The 22,067-nt window shown below is 45.6% G+C and overlaps 1 protein-coding gene across 1 annotated transcript in view; it reads right to left on the bottom strand.

The window, feature by feature from the left end:
- The window catches only part of TMEM63A (transmembrane protein 63A), a 129,301-nt gene extending 110,779 nt beyond the window's left edge, over window positions 1–18,522 (bottom strand). Inside the window, exon 1 of the mRNA XM_082252075.1 lies at window positions 18,466–18,522. The gene's annotated coding sequence lies outside the window, so the exon portion shown is untranslated. The remainder of the gene's footprint in view (window positions 1–18,465) is intronic.
- Between the last annotated feature and the right edge of the window lie 3,545 nt (window positions 18,523–22,067).

The following is a 22,067-nucleotide window of genomic DNA, read 5'->3' as shown; positions in this document are numbered from 1 at the left end:
CTGGGGCACAAAGCCCCAGCACAGAGAGAGCCAGCCACTCCTGACAAGCTAGACATTGAAACTGAGATATGGTTGCAGGAAGTAGGAGGGTATTGACTGAGGGGACCACCCCTTGAGGGTGGGATATGTTAAAAGCTTTAATGTTAACATATTCTGTTGCCTAGCTACTCCTTCGGAGCAAAGTCTAATACCCCATATGTAAAGAATATGAAGAGGCGGCGACTGTCGGAGGACGTAAGAGAAATATATATTTGTAATATTGATACTTTTTTTTTTTTTACTTCACTTTTTTACTTACTTTTTTTACTTGTTCGATTTTCTTCATTTTCCTCATTGGCATTCATCTATCCTGTCACCAGGCAGTGCCACTAACCCCTCCCTTTTCTTATTAATGATTGTATATCCCTTTATCGGGGTAATATATGAGGTAGGCTGCAGCCTGTGACGTATATCATAGCGCAGAATTTATAATTTTTTTTTAACTGATCTTGGGGTGTCACTAACTTTGCATTGACTCCCGCAGTGGTTCGCAGATGTCAGTGTACTGCCGGCAGGTGACATGCGATGCGGGAACTCGCACTGGAATCGTGCTGGTTCCTGCATCGCAAATATGTGAACCGGGATTTACTACTGGAGTATCCGGGAAACATAAAAAGTCTGCAGCTGACGCAGGAGACTGATCTCCACCTAGAACTAAAATATCACTTCTGAGCTGCAGAGAGGAAAGTCTTGAAACATGATGATATGACAATCATTCCTGCTCTAGCCCTCCTCTCCCAGTTCACCAGCTAATGCAGAACTACAGCTATTGGCCTGAGCTGAGATTTCCGTAAAATGTGGAAGAAATACAATTATAGAGAAGCTTTAAAAGGAGCTACATGTCATGCAGAAAACAAATTCGAAGCACAATGCTTGTGTGATAAGGCTCTGATAGATGCAGCTATTCCCCAACTTTGTAATATGTGGACTAAGTGAAGGTTCTATTATTCACTTTTGATTTTGGGTATGTGAAAGGTGTGCTTTAAATGTGTACTCAACAAAATAGACATTTGGTATTCTGTTTCACATGATTAGAGCAAACTCCAAATTTCAGAGAGCGGCTGGATAAGACGTCTAACACGTTAAACCAGATCTGTATCCTGTTACTTGGAATAAAACAAGAGGAAAAGTTAGTATAAGCAGTGAGAATGGCTCTGGGCTTATAGAAAAGGATCTGGTCCTATACAGAGGGCTCCAATCTAAAAGAAAAGGGCTCTGACCCTATACAGAGGGCTCGGATTCCTACAGAGAAGCCTCTGATTACTATACATAAGGCTCTGATCTTAAGGAAAATGGCTCTGGTCCTATACAGAGAGCTCTGATCTTAAAGTGGTTGTAAACCCTATTCATGAAATCTGACTTCGGTAAATATATCTTATATCTGTATTGTTTACTTATCGAGCAACTATAGACCAGTGAGTCTGACATCAATAGTAGGCAAATTAATGGAAACCCTATTAAAGGATAGGATTGTGGAACATCTTAAATCCCATGGATTGCAAGATGAAAAACAACATGGGTTTACTTCAGGGAGATCAAGTCAAACAAATCTTATAGATTTTTTTGACTGGGTGACTAAAATAATAGACGGTGGAGGTGCAGTAGACATTGCATATCTAGATTTTAGTAAGGCTTTTGACACTGTCCCACATAGAAGACTTATCAATAAACTGCAGTCATTGAGCATGGACTCCCATATTGTTGAGTGGATTAGGCAGTGGCTGAGTGACAGACAACAGAGGGTTGTAGTCAATGGAGAACATTCAGAACAAGGTCATGTTACCAGTGGGGTACCTCAGGGATCTGTACTGGGACCAATTTTGTTTAATATCTTCATAAGTGATATTGCAAAAGGCCTCGATGGTAAGGTTTGTCTTTTTGCTGATGACACAAAGATATGTAACAGGGTTGATGTTCCTGGAGGGAAACGCCAAATGGAAAAGGATTTAGGAAAACTAGAAGAATGGTCAGAACTCTGGCAACTGAAATTTAATGTGGAGAAGTGCAAGATAATGCACCTGGGACGTAAAAACCCAAGGGCAGAATATAGAATATTTGACACAGTCCTGACCTCAGTATCTGAGGAAAGGGATTTAAGAGTAATTATTTCAGAAGACTTAAAGGTGGGAAGACAATGTAATAGAGCAGCACGAAATGCCAGCAGAATGCTTGGATGTATAGGGAGAGGTATAAGCAGTAGAAAGAGAGAATTGCTTATGCCGCTGTACAGAACACTGGTGAGACCTCACTTGGAGTATTGTGCGCAGTACCGGAGGCCATATCTCCAGAAGGATATAGATACTCTAGAGAGAGTTCAGAGAAGAGCTACTAAACTAGTACATGGATTGCAGGAAAAAACTTACCAGGAAAGGTTAAAGGACCTTAACATGTATAGCTTGGAAGAAAGAAGAGACAGAGGGGATATGATAGAAACTTTTAAATACATAAAGGGAATCAACTCGGTAAAGGAGGAGAGCATATTTAAAAGAAGAAAAACTACCACAAGAGGACACAGTTTTAAATTAGAGGGGCAAAGGTTTAAAAGTAATATGAGGAAGTATTACTTTACTGAGAGAGTAGTGGATGCATGGAATAACCTTCCTGCAGAATTGGTAGCTGCAAATACAGTGAAGGAGTTTAAGCATGCATGGGATAGGCATAAGGCTATCCTTCATATAAGATAGGGCCAGGGACTATTCATAGGATTCAGATATATTGGGCAGACTAGATGGGCCAAATGGTTCTTATCTGCTGACACATTCTATGTTTCTATCTCTCTCCAAAGCTCTAAGTTCTGTGTATTTCTGCTGCTCAATTCCTCTGTAATCAGCATAACTTCTGTCAAGTTCACCAACACATGAGATAAAAGCAGCTGAAAACTTGTGCTGGGTGAGGGAGATTAGAGGTAGATTAGCAGAGAGCTGGTCTATTCAGACTGCAGCTGTGCATGTTTCTTCGTTCCTCTGCATATGTGGGGGGGGGGTTGTGCCTTTCCTCCAATCAGCTGTCACATAGTGTAAGCCCAGACTGCACACCCAGTGCCTGAAGAGGAAACAAGATTTCTAACACCAGCTGCACTTTTTAAAGATTTTTGAAAGCTGCAGACAGAAGATATATGAGTAAAACTTATGTTGGGAAATTTGTTTAATCTCTGTATATCTTCTGAGACGTTTCACTTCACTGGGTATATGTGAGGGTTTTTATCCACTTTAAAGAAAGGGAGTTTGGTCCCATAAAGAGGGCTCTGATTCCTATAAAGAGGGCTCTGATCTTAAAGAAAAGGGCTTGGGTCCCATACAGAGGGCTCTGATCTTAAAGTGGATGTAAAACCTCACATATAGTATATACCCAGTGAAGTGAACAGCCTCAGATGATACACCAATTAAAAAAATCTCCCTATACAATTTAACATGCATATCTGCTGTCTTCAGCTTGCTATAGTCTTTAGAAAGTGAACGTGTTACAATTTTCTGTTTCAGCTGTGGGAGCGGAGTCCTGGCATACACTGTGTGACAGCTGATTGGAGGAAAGGTAAACACCCCCCTCCGCATAGGCAGAAGAACAAAGATACTTACAGAGCTGTGCGGTGAATAGACCAGCTCTCTGCTAATCTATTTATAGTACCCACTGTGACACAAATTTTCAGCTGCTTTTATCTTGCCAGAAGTTACCATTCTGAAAACAGAGAAACAGAGCAGCAGAAAATCACGGAACTTAGTGCTTTGAAGAGAGATAAGTAAACACTACAGATATATGTGCCCAGGTCAAATCGGATTTACATCCGCTTTAAAGAAGAGGGCTCCGATTCCTATACAGGGGGCTCTGTTCTTAAAGAAGAGGGCTCCAATTCCTACACAGAGGGCTCGCATCAAAGAAAAGAGCTCTGGTCCTATACAGAGGTCTCTGATTCATATACAGCAGAGCTGCACAATTCTGGATAAAATAAGGATCACAATTTTTTTGCTTAGAATAAAGATCACAATTCTCTGTGTAACATCGTCTTTTACATTATACAAAAATTGGGCTAACTTTACTGTTTAGTTTTTTATAAAATCATTAAAATTTTATTTTTTCCCAAAAAACTGTGTTTAAAAGACCACTGCGCAAATACAGTGTGACATAAAAGATTGCAACGATCGCCATTTTATTCTCTAGGGTCTCAGCTAAAAACAATATATATATATATATATATATATATATATATATATATATATATATATATATATATATATATATATATATATATATATATATATATATATATATATATATAGGAGTTCTAAGTCATTTTCTAGCAAAAAATACTGGATTTTACTTGTAAGCAACAAGTCTCAGAAAAAGGCTTAGTCTTTTAAGAGGGTAAACTGCTCTCCTTTACAGATGGAAGTTCATTCCTTCGATCTAAAAGAAGGAAATGATACATTGTAAAGCATTGTGTGAATAGCTATCTCACACCCTTAACAATGTTGATAAACATTATCCGGAGGCTCCTTTTTTTTTTACAGCAATCAGTGAGCAGAGATCAGCTCTGTATAAATCGAGGAAATGCAGTTTTAATATCATGAGGTTGGGTGAATAGAGATCGCGATTTTTTAACGATTAATCGTGCAGGTCCTACTATACAGAAGGCTCCGATTCCTATACAGAAGGCTCTGGCTCAAGAAACTGCAGCCTGTTTATTTATTTTAACTATGCACATTACAAAAATAAGAATTCTCTAATCACGTAAACACCTACAATGCATTTGCCAACCCTGACCAGTTTCTACCGACCGATGAGCCCACCATCCCACTTTTTGGACCTATAGGAAACACTGTCGAGCCTACTGTTGATGGCCTTGGATTCCCTGGGGCGGGGCTTACTTTTTTTGCTTTGCTACTACCCTAATAGACCGTAATAGTACTGTGGCACCTTCACCTGATTAACTTTCATATTTCTTTGTTGTTACTGGTTATACTGGTGGAAACCTTACAAGCGGACCTGAACAAAATAACGGGGTGGGCAACTACATGGTAGATGAGGTTTAATGTTGAAAAATGTAAAGTAATGCACTTGGGTGCCAGAAACCAGAAAGCAAGCTACTCACTAGGGGGGGGAACCTCTGGGTGAGTCTAGGATGGAAAAGAACTTGGGGGTACTGGTAGACAACAGGCTTGGCAGTGGCATGCAATGCCAAGCCGCTGCAAGCAAAGCCAACAGAATACTGGGATGTATAAAAAAGGGGATTCACTCCAGAAATAAAGAGATTATTCTCCCTCTCTACAAGACTACAAGAGAAGGGCAACAAAAATAATTAGGGGAATAGAGAACATCGGCTATGAGGAAAGACTACAAGCACTGAACTTATTCTCTCTGGAGAAGAGACGATTGAGGGGGGATATGATATCAATGTACAAATACTGTACTGGTGACCCTAGCATAAGGAACAAACTATCCAGAGAAAGGAGATACAATAAGACACGTGGCCACTCACTAAAACTAGAGGAAAATCGGTTTAAAGCGGAGTTCCGGGCACAGAAGTCATTTTTTACTAAACATACCCCCGGGACAGTCAGGGCTAGCACATTCCACAATGGCTAGCCTCTGATCTGTCCCGGTTCGCACTTACCTTTTAGAAGAAATACTTTCCATAGCGTTTAAGTTATGTTCCTAAATACCAGTTTTAAAAGGCTGCCTTTATTTGCCTTGCACATTTAAACCTGACTTAACTTGATCTTTGTTTGCACTTAAAGGGAATTGCCTATTGTTTGTTTACAATTGTTCTAGCTGCTTCTTAACTTGAACATTGCACAGGAATCAGTTATGCAACCAAATATTACTATACAGAATATTGATGTTCCTGACTACAACTTGCACTTTAAAAGCACTATGTGATCAGTGTTTTATGTTGTCATGGATCCATAAATACAACAATAAATTGCCTGTTGACTGGCAAAAGCAGAATAAATGTCGGTATTTTTTCGCTATTATCATCACAAACACTATCATGAGCTATTTAACAATACCATGAGCTTTTCCACAATATCGCAATAAATATCGTACCGTGAGGTCAATATCGAAATTGTATCGTACCGTGAGATTTTGATATCGTTACATCCCTAGATGCCAATAGATCTACATCTTGGACCCCCCCAGCGTTGGCGTATCAATGCAAAGATCTCAGGGTGTAGGGACCATTCCCCCAGAAATATCTGTTGATGACTCAAAGTCTGCCTGCCAGTTTTCTATTCCTGGAATTAAAACCGCTAGTAGGCAGGGAACAGAATTTTCTGCCCAGGATAGGATGATTTCCACCTTCTTCTGGGCTGACTTTTAGTGCCTCCCTGAGGGTTGATATAAACCACAGCTGTGGCATTGTCGGATTGCACCCCGACAGGGTAGCCTCGAAGTCTGGGCGTCCAGTATTTTAAAGCCTGACAAACTACTCGGATTTCCAAATCATTGAATACGAATGTTTAGAAACTGGTTCAGAGCTTTGAGATCCAGAATAGGTCTCACGTCCCCGTTTTGGTTGGGGACTACAAAAAGGTTTAAGTAAAAACACCTGAATCTTTCATCCTCCGGGAACCTCTAAATCACTCCTTGGGACTTTAAATGGTTCGGAGAAAGAAAGAGAAATGATCTTTATAGAGGATCTGCGGGTATGTTTGACTTTACAAACCGAGGATGCAGGAACACCAGAAATTCCAGTTTGTACCCCTGCAAGATAGTGGAAATAACCCAGTTGTCTTGAGTCATTTCTACCCAGACCTCCGAGAACCGTAGCAGCCTTCCCCCCACCCGACTGAGTGGGGGGAGCCCCTTCACAAGGTAGGCTTAGAGCTAGACTTGGTAGGTCCCTGGGCCCAGAGTTTCTTCTGCCCTTGCCCTGAAGGCTTGGTTCTAGATCCAGACAGCTGGGGCCATCGCAACTGCCTGGGGTTAGAAGCACTGGGAATCTGGGTGCTGGGAATCATCAAAGAAGGACGTTTGCTTTTCCTCCTAACAGGTAGCAAGGCACTTCCCCTCCCCCCCCCCCGAAATCTTTTGTATATATTTATCCAGATCACCACCAAATATCCGTCCTCCATGAAAGGGAAAGCCAGCCAGCAAGCTTTGTTGCCATAGGATTCAGCGCATAAGCACTGTCAAAAGAGAAAACCGTGACATTTGCTGTATGGAGTCTTTAAGAGCATCTACTGCAAAACAAAGTGCGAGGTAGATCTGTCAAATCTTCCACAGACTCTCCTTGAGAAGGAACTGTCCTGAAAAATCATTTAATACAGCCTTTTAGAGACTGACAAACTACTATAGCTGCCACTGCTGTTTGTATCACAGGCCCTGCAAACAGCAAAGGAGGCTTTTAGCAAAGATTTCTACTTTTTATCAGCTGGATCTTTAAAAATCTGGGCATTATCCACAGGACAAGTTAAACTTTTGTTAACTGAAGAAATGGCAGCATCCACAGTAGGTATACTCCATTTTCTTGTGAACTTTTCCTCCATATAGGATACAAAAGAGAAAACCTTTTGGCAGGAACAAAAATCCTATCAGGATGATCACAATCAGCATACATTATCTGCTCCAAGAGCGGATGTAAGGGAAAAGCCAGAGGACTATGAGGAGGGCGCAATGAGCCTAGAGAGAAAAAAAAAAAGGGGCTTCTGACATCTCTAAGGGAGGTCGTTTTATCCAGACTGGACCATTTCAGCGAGAGATTGAACAATCTCTGGGATTGAGAGGCCGAGTGGGACTCCTCAGGTCCTGACTCCCCAGAAGTGGAAACCTCAGCTTGACCTTCTATAGGGTCATTTACAGCTTCTTCATCCACATCCTCTGCCCAATCCTGAACTAGAAAAGGGGGTAGCTTAGGTGAGGGGGGGGGTCTATCACGTTTCCTCCCTCCTTGCAATGCTGCAATCACGTCAGCAATCTTACCCTCAAGGCCGACCAACGCCAATGCCAAATCGTCCTTAGTGACGTAGGCTGAGACAGATGCACTGAATGTGGCTACTATGCCTGACAACCGTAATGGCTCAGATTGGCTAGTCACCTCTTGCCTTTCAGGGGAGGTAAACACAGAGGAAGCACAACTAGGATCTTCAAGTCCTGACGGCGGCACTACAGTGCCCCTTCCAACTGTAACCCCACACACACATCTCTTTCGGGAGGACATTGCTCTTAGGCAAGACAAACTTGAGGTACTAACTTCAGTGTACTCAAGGCTTGTGCCAAGCTTTACAGCTTATCACACACTGCACTAATTAACCTAAAGTAACAGAACCTGACCATGCCTGTAAACAAGCACCCAAGGTGACTCACGCAACCCAGCTGCTGCTGCTCTGTGTTCCCTCTAGCCTCTGACAGAGGCTTGCGTGCTGGAAATCCTTCCTAAGAAATCGCGCCGTTCGCGCTTGTACTGCACGTGCGCGGCGTGCTACGTGCACGCCAGTCACGTCATGACACGCCCCTCCTGGCTCCATGCGCACGCTTGTGCTTAAATGTCGAATACTCGCACATGGACAATCCTTCGCCACAGACACGTCACTAAAGGCGCTGCCTGATCTGGAGCTTTCCAAGAAGACGAATGCGCGAACACTAACGCGCCAAGGCTAAAATCTGCACGCCAAACATGGGGTGAGAGCAGTTTAAGCAAACAAAGGGCACTTTGTCACAGCTGATACACCTTTCTAGGTGATCAACACCTGGTGAAAGCAATATATTTAAACAAATAGGGTGTGCTTTGACACAGCTGATGCACCTACTGTTTTGCACAGGGAGCGTAAAATATGTTTACATAAACAAGGTGTGCTTTGACATAGCTAATACACCTACTGTCTACTGTAGAGACCAACATGGCACTCGGTATCTGTTATATTTAAAGGTAACAGTGCAAAAAAATATTTTTACAAATATTTTTAAACTGGACTTACCAGTCCCGCCGCAGGATTCTATCTTGTAACAAGAATCCAATCTTCACCCATCATGGTGAGTTTCTGTCACTTGCTGACCAAGGACTGGGTCCCCTTGTTTTTGAGGGGCCACTCCCTTGGACCTGTAGAGCACCCTGCCGGAGCGCCTTTGGGGTTTGGTTTTACCATGGGTCCAGATTCCAGGGTCCAGTGCCTAAAAGGGACAACATTACAGGCAAAACCTCATATCTACTTTCCCGAGGCTCAGGTAGCATCGTTTTAGTGCTTAGACTTTTTTGGATGGACCTGATTGCTAATCCCCTTAGATTTAGAGAGCTTTGATCGGGGTTTGTAGCATAAACTTCTTTCTTCTACTTCTTTGAGAAAACAAAAAGGTGTGAAGCGCCTCTCCACCGTGACCATCACCTTTAAGACACTGGTGAAAAAAAACTGGAGGTACTTTCCTGTGTGGGAGGGGTGATGTACGATAAAGAAATTTTTTTTTTCAGAATTGTTGCTTTGTTTATAGCGCAAAAAATAAAAAATGCAGAGGTGATCAAATACCACCAAAAGAAAGCTCTATTTGTGGGGAAAAAGGACATACGCTTTATTTGGGTACAGCATTGCACGATAAGTGGTGCAGTGCCGTATCCCAAAAATGGCCTGGTCGTTAGGGGGGTAAAACCTTCCAGTCCTTAAGTGGTTAGTGACGGTTCTATATTTATTGTGCGCACAGCAATATGCATCATGTGTAATGCATTCGTTTTCATATGTAGACAGCTTTAGAGAGCATTCCCTTCTTCCCTTCCTGTTGCATCTGTGAGACATGAAGTGAACATGAAAATCTCCCCAAAGAGACAAAAAAAAAAAAATAAATAAGGACATGTTTTAACAACCCCCCCACTCAAAAAAAATGGGATTTTGACTTCTTGTAAAATCCATTTCTATGATGTTCACTGACGGATACAGCTCCTGATTTTCCACTGGGTTATTCTGCCCCCTACAGGAGTAGGACACTAGGAAGAAAAAAAGTCTGGCTTTGCCTATAGGCAGTCCCAGTCCCAGGGGGTATACTCCCTCTCTCTGCTATAGGTAAGAATTACAACTCCACTGAGGGTGGGTGCTGTATCCATCAATGAACATCAGAGAAATGGATTTTATGGTAAGTCAAAAATCTCATTTTCTCCTTCGTTCATTGACGGACACAGCTCCTGATCTTCTTAACCATTGGACCGTCCCAAAGCAGTGTTAAAACATGAGGGGTGGGAACAGTGAAAAATAAATTCCCTAAGCTAAACTTTAGCCAACCAGGTAAACAGGAGCTCGACCAAAACAACTTGAGCCCACCTGAAACAAATAATACACCCTTCAATGAGGACCAGGTCCTCTAAACAGCAGCCTGCAAAACCTTGTGGCCAAAAGAAGCATCCGCAGATACCAACACATTCACTTTATAGAACTTTTTGAAAATGTGCCCCGACGACCAGGTAGCTGCCTTGCAAACCTGCATCACTGATGCCTGATGATGGAAATCCCAGGAGGCACTGAGAGCCAGAATAGAGTGCGCATTGACAGGGAAAGAAAGAACCTGACCCTTGATGGAAGAGGCCTGAATCATTGTCTGTCTGATCCATCTGGAAATGGTCGCAGAGGAAGAAGACAACCCTTTCCGTGGCCCATCCGCGAGCACAGATAGTGAGTCTGATGTCCTAAAAAGACTCCGTAACTGCCAGGTACCTCACAATTGCCCGGACCACATCCAAGGCATGCAAAGCAACTTCCTTTGGATGTTTTGGTCTCGGGCACAGAGAAGGCAACACAATGTATTCATTTAAATGAAAATCAGAGACAACCTTTGGAAGGGACGGCAGACACGAGCGAAGAACCACCTTATATCTGTGAACCACCAAGTAAGGTGAACGGCAGGATAATGCTGCCAATTCGGACACCCTGCGTGAAGAAGTGACAGCCACCAAAAAGTACACCTTCTGAGACAGCGTAAGCAGGGTAATCCCCCAAAGGTTTTCAAAAGGAGGCTTCTGGAGGACTGAGAGCACCAAAGGTGCTCAACGGAGACCACACCGGAGGAGCTAAGAGCCGAACTCCCTGAAGAAAAGTACGCACCAGGGAGTGTGTGGCCAAGGGTCGCTGAAAGAAGACCGCCAAAGCCAACACCTAGCCCTTGATAGTACTCAAGGACAGATCCTGCTCAACCCCCCATTGAAGGAAGGTCAAGATCCGAGCCACCGAAAAGGAGCAAGGATGAACACCAAGAGATTCACACCATACCATGTACGTCTTCCATGTACTTTGGTAGATCTTCCTAGAAATACATTTCCTAGCTTTTAAAGCATTGGAATTGCCAACTTTACTTTAACCTTTAGCACCTGGAGTTCAACAGCCAAGCCTTCAAAGGCAGTGACTGTAAAGCAGGATAGAAAGCTGGCCCTTGGGACAGCAGATCCTCCCTGAGAGGAAGCTTCCAAGGAATGTCAGTGACCAGCAGCACTAGATCGGCGTACCAAGCCCGGGGCCACCAAGATGACCGGAATCCCTTCTGCCTCGATCCAAGTTTTGGCAAAAGCTTGAGAGGAGGGAAAGCGTAAATCAGATAATACTGACCCCACGGGGCCACCAGATCCCATGACCGAGCCACAAACCTCTGCATTTTTCTGTTGAGCCGAAATGCCAACAGATCCACTTCGGGGATGCCCCACCAGAGACACAACTGATGAAACACATCCGGATGAAAGGACCACTCCCCTTGGTCCAACACCTGCCGACTGAGGGCTGGAATGAACTTCCAGTGTACAGAGCCCCTAAGCAGAATTTTTGCCAAGGATGCCTCCCCAGCCAGACAGGTTGGCATCCGTGGTGACCACTGTTCAATATAAGGGGAAGGATTTGCCCAGCCGATGCGCCGAAGAACGAACCCACCCTTTAGTCCCCGGCCCAGCCAGATCTGATTGTCCAGAGACTAGAGATTCTTGTCCCATTTGCTCAGAATCTCCCTTTGCAGGGACCTCGTATGGAACTGTGCAAACGGAACCACCTCAAAAAGGTAGATACCATCAGACCCAACACCCGCATGCAAGTCCAGAAGGATGACCATCTGCTGGACAGCAGGAGACGAATTACAGCCTGCAGTTTCTGGAGTTTGTCCCAAGGCCGAGTCCAGAGTCAGACCCAGATAGTCCAGTTTTGTGGACAGAACCAGAGCAGACTTCTGAAAATTCAGAATCCAGCTGAACTCCCTCCGAGTTCGTATGGTGATCTCGAGGTTTTCCACCAGAGCAGTAGGAGACTCCGCTCACAGAAGGAGGTCATCCAAGTAGCTCAGTACCGCGATCCCCCACTGACGTAACAATGCTAGCACCAGGGCCATGAAGACCCGAGGAGCGGAGGCGGGATCAAAGGGTAACGCCACAAACTGATAATGCTCCTCTCTCACGGCAAAGCGGAGGAAGCGCTGGTGACCGGCACATATTGGAATGTAAAGGTAAGTGTCCTTGATGTCGATAGAGGCAAGAAAATCCTCCTGAAGCAGGAATGCCACCACCGTGCGAATGGACTCCATTCTGAGCTTCTGCACTTCTTGCGCCTTGAGGTCCAGAACTGGACGCACCTTGCCTTCCTTCCTGTGAACTGCAAACAGGTTTAAGTAAAACCCCTGAAAATGTTCCGGAACCAGGACAATCACCCCTTGAAGTAACAGGTCTTGCACTGCCCCAAAAAGACCCTGTAAGCGGTCCGGAGGCAGGCGCCAGTTGGTAGTAAAGAACCTTTCCTGGGGGTAAAAACAAAACTCGATCTTGTAGCCGGACCGTATGGCTTTGTGGACCCACTTGTCTTGTAACAGGGAAGTCCATGGGTCCGGGAACCAGCAAAGACGTCCAGATATGGGTGAGGGTGCATCTTCCTGCTAAAGGAGCCTTGTCCACGGGTCTGGAAAAACCCACTCTCCACTTGCCAGACCAAGTTTGCTTGGATCCACCAGAGGCGGCCCTGAAAGGTTTTGATCCTTTGTCAGTCACAACTGAGGGACGAAAAAACTTCTTTAGACCCGAGAAAGATGGCCCACGTCTACAACGAGGGTCCTTGCTCTTACTAGCCTGCAGACGAAAAGTACTCTTCCCCCCTGTGAGACCCTAATGATGTAATCCAGGGTACCTCCAAACAGGCGATCTCCTTGAAAAGGAAGATCAGTCAAGGCCTTTTTAGAATTATGAGCCAAAAATGACAATTCTACCAAAATAGGAGAGGGAAAGGAAACCCCTTTGATGCTCTGGATGGCTTGGGAGTGCCAAAGGGAACCGACGCCTCCATCACAGCTTCAGCTGCGTCCTCCATCTTTAAGGTCTCATGCACCTTTTGGTACGCGGCTACAGGAGTGGAGGAATCATTCCTCACTATCTGAGAACTCAGTGTGCGTGGTCGCAGACCCAGCAGAGTGGCCCATGTCTACAGCGGCCGAGCCAGATTAAGGATCTGAGGAAACAGATGAGGCAGGGCAAGGCGGAGGGCGATTTTTGCTAGCCTGTCGCCCAAAAACTCCCCCACCCGGGACACAAAGGACTCCAGGACCGCCGTCAGTGCATCAATGGATGGATGGTTGGGACCTGGAGGGCCCTGCAGCCTCTGAGAGGGGATCGGGTGGGGAAATGTCCTCCAAAGACTCCATAAGTCAATAGGGGGACCACCCTGTTGAAAGTAACAGAGCACCAATCGATCCTCAGCAGAGAGGGAGAGGACCCCATCAGGCTCACCAACAGGCAGAAACAGGCACCTGCAGCCACCAGGATAATCTGTACTCCACGTGCGGCAATTAGGAAATGAAATTATCCAGGAGTCAGAACCAGGGAAGGAGGGGGGGTCCCAACACCGAAATCTCCACCCAGAGGCCTTCACTGTCATGGCCCCTGCTATTTTCAATGGCAAACCACCACAAAATGGCCACTGGACTACACCAACATGGCCGTCGTTCATTAGGCACACAGGCTACAACAAAATGGCAGCATCATGAGGATCCCTAGGCCTCAGAAAAAGGCACAGGCAGGAAGGAGGGGACCCTGGCAGGAGCCCCCACGCACATCTGATCGACCGCTCACCAAGAGCGCACCCCCCACACACATCGCCAGCACAGTACCCGGCCACCACCCCACAGCCCCAGCATAAGTGAAGAAGGGGGGGCAGATGGGGGACAAGATAGCCCACAGTGACCACCAGACCGATGAGGGGGAGGGTGCCTAACAGGAAGTAGGGGAACCCGGGAGCCTGATCGTCCCAAGGAGGGACCCACATCCACCCCAATACCCTCCAGGGGGAGAGGGAGGACAGTCACTTACCATTTTAGGAACCAGGCGGGCACCGCTCCAGACAGGATCTCCTCTGCATCGAAATGGGGGGCTGTCGGCCAGGAGGAATGCTGCGACTCGGGCCGAGACCCGGTGGTATGTGACCTCGCGAGGCGTTTAACTGGCAGGCCAGCCCCCATCCGGTAGGGCTAGGACTACGTGTGCTCGCTGGCCATGCTGGGGTGACCACTGGATCTAGATTATCTAGCCCGTCGCCCAGTCCAGCAGTTGAATGTAGATCTCACAGGAAAATAAACAGGAGAAAAAAAAATCTATCTAAAAAGAAAAAAATGCCAGGACCAGAAATCCCAGCAAGGAACTAGGTCCTTACTTCTGACTAGGCAGAAAGTACCTATAGAACAGAGAGGGAGTATACCCCCTGGGATTGCCATAGACTTTTTTTTCTGCTTAATGTCCTACTCCAGTAGGGGGCAGTATAACCCAATGGTTAAGAAGATCAGGATCTGAGTCCCTCAATGAACAAAGAAGAAACAACTGTTTTCTATGTAAATTTTCACACATTTTTTTCCCTTGCAAAGCCTGCTACACACGAACTTCAGAAAAACCTGAAAAACTAGACATGTACACTTATTCCTGAATGTATCCATTTCGACAGACTTCGGTGGACACGAGGGAAAAACCTTGCTACATTTGTAATAAGTGTAACAAACTTCAACTCATTGAAAATGCGAGAGTAGGTTCACACTATGAATTACACAAAAACCTCATGTACACATTGTTATTTGCTGTGTCATGTGTATGGATGCATTTTTTCAAACTCAACAATTGGCTTTCACAAGCATATGTCTATACGTGTGCGCATGTGAACAAAAGTACCAACTGAGGATACTTTTGAAGCCAGTATATTTTAAGCCAGTATATCCATATACAGCGTAATCTGTAATATATGTCTATGGGCAGGGCTTTTTTTCACAGAGAATAGGTGCAGGTACTCCCCCTTCTTCCACCCCTTGTCTCCATCCCCCCTTTTAGAAAATACAGAAACAGGTATCATTTTATGGTGCGAATTTGTTAATAACAAGAAAATCAGTAAAAATAGACCCCCCAGCAACAATAGACCCCCTGCAACAAAATACCCAAAGTACCAATAGATCCACTCCAGCAACAATAGATCCTTCCCTTAAGAGTAGATCAGTCCCAGCAACATAAGACCCCCAAACAACAATAGATCTTCCACCAGCAACAATAGCTTCCCCAGGAGCCAGCATTAATAAACCCTCCAGCACTCCCCAGCGCCCCTTGCCATTACTACATTCACTGCTGAAGGTGTCGGCACTGCGTTCCCTCACCTTCCCCCTGAAAAAAAGCCCTAAGGGCTAATTTATACAGCAGCTGCGGCTTCTGGGCACCACAAATATAGGTGTCTTAAAGGCCCCTTTTACACAGGCATCTCCGCTTGCTCAGTGGTGGATCACGCCACTGATCCCCGCTGAACAGGCAGATGACAGGTCCACCTCTGCTCACTGTGAGTGGAGACGGACACAGTCCTGCTCTCCTCTATGGGGAAATCAGGTATAAACAGCCTGCCTATTCATTTTCACATCATATCCGATCTGCCAGATGGATGGGAAAATAGGACCACCATCTGTCTGGATTTGGCAGACAGGATTGGAGCAGTGGGTGTCAATGGACCTGTCACCACTGACATCCGCCACTCCATAGGGGAGACTGGAGGGTGCGTTCAGGTCTGCATAATGTGTAACAAGTGAGCGTTATGAGGTTGGAGCCGCTAGCACAAAAAGGTGAATATATACCTTTTAAAAAGTGAAACAAAAACAAGTGCAGCTCTAATATGAAAATTATAGATAATAAATAGCAAAATAATATGTATAAATTTGCTCATAAAACAGAAACAAATTAAAAAAGTGCAAGTCTAATCCTCTATAGTAGTCCATAATCCACGGTGAAAATGAACGGTGATATACAGGGTGACAAAACACACACCAAAATATGCAATGTAAACAAGAAGTTCAGAAAACGGTGAATCCACCTCCGGTGACTAATGCAATGGGTGACAGGGCTCCTCCACCAGCATTCAAATGCACTCACCAGAAATCATGAAATCAAAGACCTTAGTTAAAATCCCATCGGGAGCTGGATAACCCCTCTATGATGCAGGGACGTCCTTTCAATCATGGAATAGTAGATGTGCCGATCTCTCCCGAAGTGTGAGATGGCGCACATGGTGCTGCTGTCACAGACAGACAAGAAGGTGAAACTTCGGGAGAGATCGGCACATCCACTATTCCATGACTGAGAGGACGTCCCTGCATCATAGAGGGGTTATCCAGATCCCGATGAGATTTTAACGAAGGTCTTTGATTTCATGTGTTCAGGTCTGGCTGAAAAACTGACAGGTGGACCTGATTGGACAACCCGTGTGAAAGGGTCCTTACTCTGTTCAGCCATACACCTTAATATACACCTGATATACAAGGGTCCCCATTATAAGTTTAAAGAGGTTGTAAATCCACTTTGTTTACATTCACCTATAGGTAAGCCTACATTAATGCTTACCTATAGGTGCTATAAATATCTCCTAAACATGTACCGTTTAGGAGATATTTACAGTGCATGCAGCCAATGACGTCATCGGCGCATGCGCCCCGAAGGAAGGGCCACCCGTGCCGTTCCTTCAGATCCCAGTGCCGTGAACGGCGGCTCCGTTATCGCGCCCCCTGCCAATCAGATGGCCGGAGGACGAGATCCAGGAATCCAGCCTAACATGTCGGCCGTCCTGTCGGCACTGAGGGGGCTTCGTTTTTAGGTAAGTACTTCATAATGAGCTAGAATGCAATGCATACTAGCTCATTATGCCTTTGTCTTTAAAGGGGTTTTTTTTCTCACATTTTTTTAAGCGGGTTTACTTCCTCTAAGATTCTCGCTAAATGTATTTTTGTAGAGCAGGCGGGTGTAAATAATGATTTGTCCTGGGTGCCAAATATACCCAGTATGCCATATTATTTATTCTAATATATAAAACATTCTACAATTTGGTCAATGCACTATACGAAAAAATCTATTTTGCAGACTGGTTCACTGAGACCAGTAAAATATTTAGAGGGTTCAACCTGTAAGACTGAAGAGGGAGGATGACCTCCTTGAAACCTTACTATAGAAGGAGATATAATATTGAGTATATACCCCACCTAACAACTGTACATTTTCTCCATCAGCCCATCCCCCACAGTTATTACCTTTTGTATCACTTGACCCTCCCTCTTAGATTGTAAGCTCTAACGACCAGGGCCTCTGATTCCTCCTTTAATAAAGTGTATTGTATTTGTACTGTCTACCCTCAAGTTGTAAAGCGCTGCGTAAACTGTCATCGCTATATAAATCCTGTATAATATTAGTAAGCGGGGAAGGGGGTCCGGTAGCATTAATAATTTCAGGGAGGTGTTACAGGTAAGTTCCCTATCATACCAGCTCTGGCTGCTTAAGAAGGTGCCAAATGCAGCTCTGTGCCCCATTATAAATCCCCCCCCCCCCCCATGAGGAGAGGGGTCCAGGAGAGGGGTTCCCCCCCAGTGACAGAGGAGAGGGGTCCAGGAGAGTGATTCCCCCCCAGTGACAGAGGAGAGGGGTTCCCCCTAGTAACAGAGGAGAGGGGTCCAGGAGAAGGGTTCCCCCAGTGACAGAGGATAGGGATCCCAGAGAGTGATTCCTCCCCAGTGACAGAGGAGAGGGGTCCCCCCCCCCCAGTGAGAGAGGAGAGGGGTCCAGGAGAGGGGGTCCCCCCAGGTGACAGAGGAGAGGGTTTCCCCCCTAGTGACAGAGGAGAGGGGTCCCCCCCAGTGACAGAGGAGAGGGGTCCCTCCCTGTGACAGAGGAGAGGGGTTCAGGAGAGTGATTTCTCCCCCCCCCCCCCCCCCAGTGACAGAGGAGAGGGGTCCAGGAGAGGGGTTTCCCCCCAGTGAGAGAAGAGAGGGGTCCAGCACTGTTCTAGTGTGATGATGACAGTGATCAGCACACTGTGCAATGCAGGAAGCACACACACATCACTGAACACATCACACAGTTGCAAAACTTCCCAGATCACATGCTGATCCCCAGAGCCCAGCACACAGACTCTCCGTGCCATTCCGGGGTGTCAGGGGGAGCCCAGCCCGGGATCCGTACCCCCCGATTTATTATCAGTAGAAAGGAAAGTAACTTGCCTGCAGCCAGCTGCTTCTCCCGGAGTCCTGGTCTGGGGGCGGAGCTACAAACTCCCAATCAGGGTATGTCCTGCGCATGCGCACTGTGTTATTCTGCTCTGTGCATTCCCTATAGCCAGTAATCTCTAGCAGCATGGTACATAACTCTGCTCCGCCCTGGGTGACCCCATTATACACACTTTATAGAGACATGACAGGAGGAAGGCTGCTACTGCTGACCTGTTTCTCTGAAAGTGCCAGTTGCCTGGCTGTCATGCTGCTCCCATGGCTTCTCTTATTTCTGTGGCAGTGATCAGGAGAAGGTGTACAGATCAGGACTTCTGACATCACCCTGAGCCCGGGTTCACACTGATGCAGTGCAAGAAATGCACGAGATTTGCTGTGTTTCCCTGCATTGCAATCGCATGGCGCCCATGCGATCTGCTGCACGTGTCAATGTTAGATTAATGACACCCCGAAACAGATTGCAAAATGCAGTGCGATTGGCAGAATCACACGGGATGCCATTCTTGCAATCACCCTGCAACGGTACAGGACCTTTTTTTTTACCCACACCTGAATCGCATTGCATGGGTGTTTACATGGCTCGCCATGGTTTGAGCCTGGGTTCACACTATTGTGATGCGTGAACCAGCGCAATTCCAGTGCCGGTTCCTGCATCGCATCTCCCTCGCAGGCAGTTCACGCTGCCCTCTGCAAACCGCTGCGGATGTCAATACAAAGTTAATGCCACCCCCAGATCGGTTCACAGATCAAAGTGCAAACTGTGAATTCGGACAGAAATCGGATCACACGGGTGTTCACACCCACGCGATCCAATTCCAGTGCGGGAAAAAAAAGGTTCCTGCGGCATATTCATGTGAATGCAATGTGAGTTTAGTCATACAAACTGTATGGCTGAATTTACATCACACAGACATCGCATATGATTTGCACGGCAATGCGGTGCGAATCACATGCAATGTCGGTGTTCACAATAGTGTGAACCCAGGCTAAATGGCTTAAATCGAACTGCACAGGCATCGCATGTAATGTGCAAAGGAATGCGGTGCGATTCCTGTGCGAATCACATATGGTGTTCCGCATGCACTAGTGTGAGCCCAGGATCACACTGATGCAGTGCAGGATTTGCAGCGATTCCTATGTGTTTCCAGCACCACATCACAGTCGCACTCCATTCATGCCAACCGCTGCGGGTGTCAATGTTAAGTTAACAAAGCCTCAAAAATGGTTCGCAAAACGCAGTGGATTTGGCAGAATTGGATTGCATGGGTGTGAACAACCATGCCATCCGATTCCAGTGTGGCACCTTTTTTGTGCTGGTGCAGTGTGATTTGGGCCATACAAAATGAATGGGCTCAAATCGCACTGCAAAGAATGGCATGTAATTTGAAGAGGAATGCAGTGCGATTCCTGTCCAAATTACACGCAGTTCCCCACACCAGTGTAAACCTAGGTTCCATCTTTAGAGCCAGTTCACACCAGAACACAAGCGGTGCGGTTTGACAGTCCATTCATTTTAATGGGCTGCCAAGCGCACGGGCAGTGCGAAAAGTATGGCAGGCGCAAATTTTAACGTTTAGTGGCCGCCAAACCAACAAAAGAATATGTTAGGGAGGGACTTTTTTTCTCTTTATATTTTAAGGTTGCACTTCTGTCAAAAAAACAATATTCTTGTAAGGAAACTTGGTTTTATTTATAAAGACGTTATACCGTACATTATAAGAGTCGGTTCACACTGGGGCGGCACGACTCTGTACTACTTCGGGGACGACTTGTGCATTCCCATGCACCACGACTTCGGAGTGACTTGCAGGGACTTCACATAATGGAAGTCTATGCAAGTCGCTCCGACTTCGCCCCGAAGTAGTACAGGACCCTTTTTCTAAGTCGGAGCGACTTGTGTCGCTCCTATTAGAACGGGTCCTGTAGCAGTCAATGGACCGCGAGGGAGCGCGACTTGTCAGGCTGACAAGTCGCGCTAGTGTGAATCGAGTCTCACAACTAAATCTGTGTCTGTGGTGCATGTTCAGACCTTACCATCAATAATAACATTTTATTAGATTTTTACTCCAGGAGTATATAATTAGTTTGAAAATTGTAGAGAAATTCTTAAATATAGCATTACCAAACCCATTAGATTTTAGTCAACTGAAATATACTGGAGATTCTAGTTGACTAAAATACAACTAACACTAAAATACTTAAGATGACTAAAATACGACTAAAAGACTATGACTAAAACTTAATTTGAAATTTGACATCAAAATTAACACTGTGCAAAACGCACACGTTTGCCAGATGCTTTTGGGTTCCAATAACAATTAATAGTACTTGTGCACATATGCAGATGGCAATGCTTTCCATGCGCATTTCCTGCAACTGTCCCCTAGTCTAGAATCAACTTGTGAGGGTCATGCTTGTGCATTTGCATGGGCATAGCAGCCCATTAATTCGAATGGATTACTGTACCTGCAAGAAACTCAGGAAGAAGTACCCAACCATTTTTAATAGGGCAGCCGCACAGAACCGCGTGGCACCATACAGTTTTGCACATGCAAAAAACATGCCTCATTTTCCAATGCGCGGGGGTGCTAGTAAAAAATAAAGGACTTCCACATTCCTGTTAAAGAGCTGACCATCCATTTGCTTCCTACATTACGTTGCAATGTTGTACATTTTTTTAATATGTTGCACTGATGTGTAGGTTTTTCTTTGTTCACAGCAGGAGCCAAAAATTATTTTTTACTTGACCTCTTCGCGCTAAACGCACGCACATATGTGGCCTCTCGGTGGCCAGGCCTTGGCGCAGAGCCTCCGCATATTTGTGTGCAATAGTATCGAGAGCGCACGCCCTGCATAGTTACCGGAGGCTAATGGAAAGCTCCTGTACGTTGCTTGCGATTAGGAGCTTTCCGATCATGTGACCGCCATGATGGCCAATCACAGCGGTCACATGACCTTAAGCCCTACCCTGCCTCCCAGTATTCTAAACCCCTTAAAGGTATGTTCCATTGAATTAAGAAGGAACTTGGCTTCAGTAGGAAACCATGATATACTGTAAACCTAACATGGCCATCAGGGATGAGCCCAGGCATGACTGGACACAAGTCCGAACCCGCCTGAGCTATCCCGCCAGGAATCTATCAAAGTGGACAGCCAATCATTGTTGGCGGAGGCATTCCCTGCCCTACCGCTGTAGGTATAGATACCCTTTGCCTCCATTGCCCATGATTGCCTATCCGCTTTGACAGCTTCCCTGAGGAATAGCTCAGGCCACTTCGGACTCGTGTCTGAACCTGCTCATCTCTGATGGCCATATTAGGTCAATGATGTCATAACATTGCCCACCCCTTTGTATATGTGCAGCTGCAGAGCAGAGAATACCCTGGCCATAGCTGATTGAGTTGCCACTAACAGCATAGTTTTGGGTTTGGACCGAACCCAAGCTAGTTGTAGCGCATTGCAGCCCTCTGCATTTAAATGTAGCATGTTATATTTCCATCACATTGGTGCACACCAATGTGGGCCTAGTGGAAACAATGGATTCCAATGTTATTGGGCATGCTTTGAGCAATGCAACCCAGAGGAACTGCTGACCA

This window comes from Pelophylax lessonae, assembly GCF_965119305.1.
Source record: "Pelophylax lessonae genome assembly, chromosome: 3".
NCBI lineage: Eukaryota > Metazoa > Chordata > Amphibia > Anura > Ranidae > Pelophylax > Pelophylax lessonae.
Note: the sequence above shows the minus strand (reverse complement) of the source record. Positions and strands in the feature narration are given on the sequence as shown.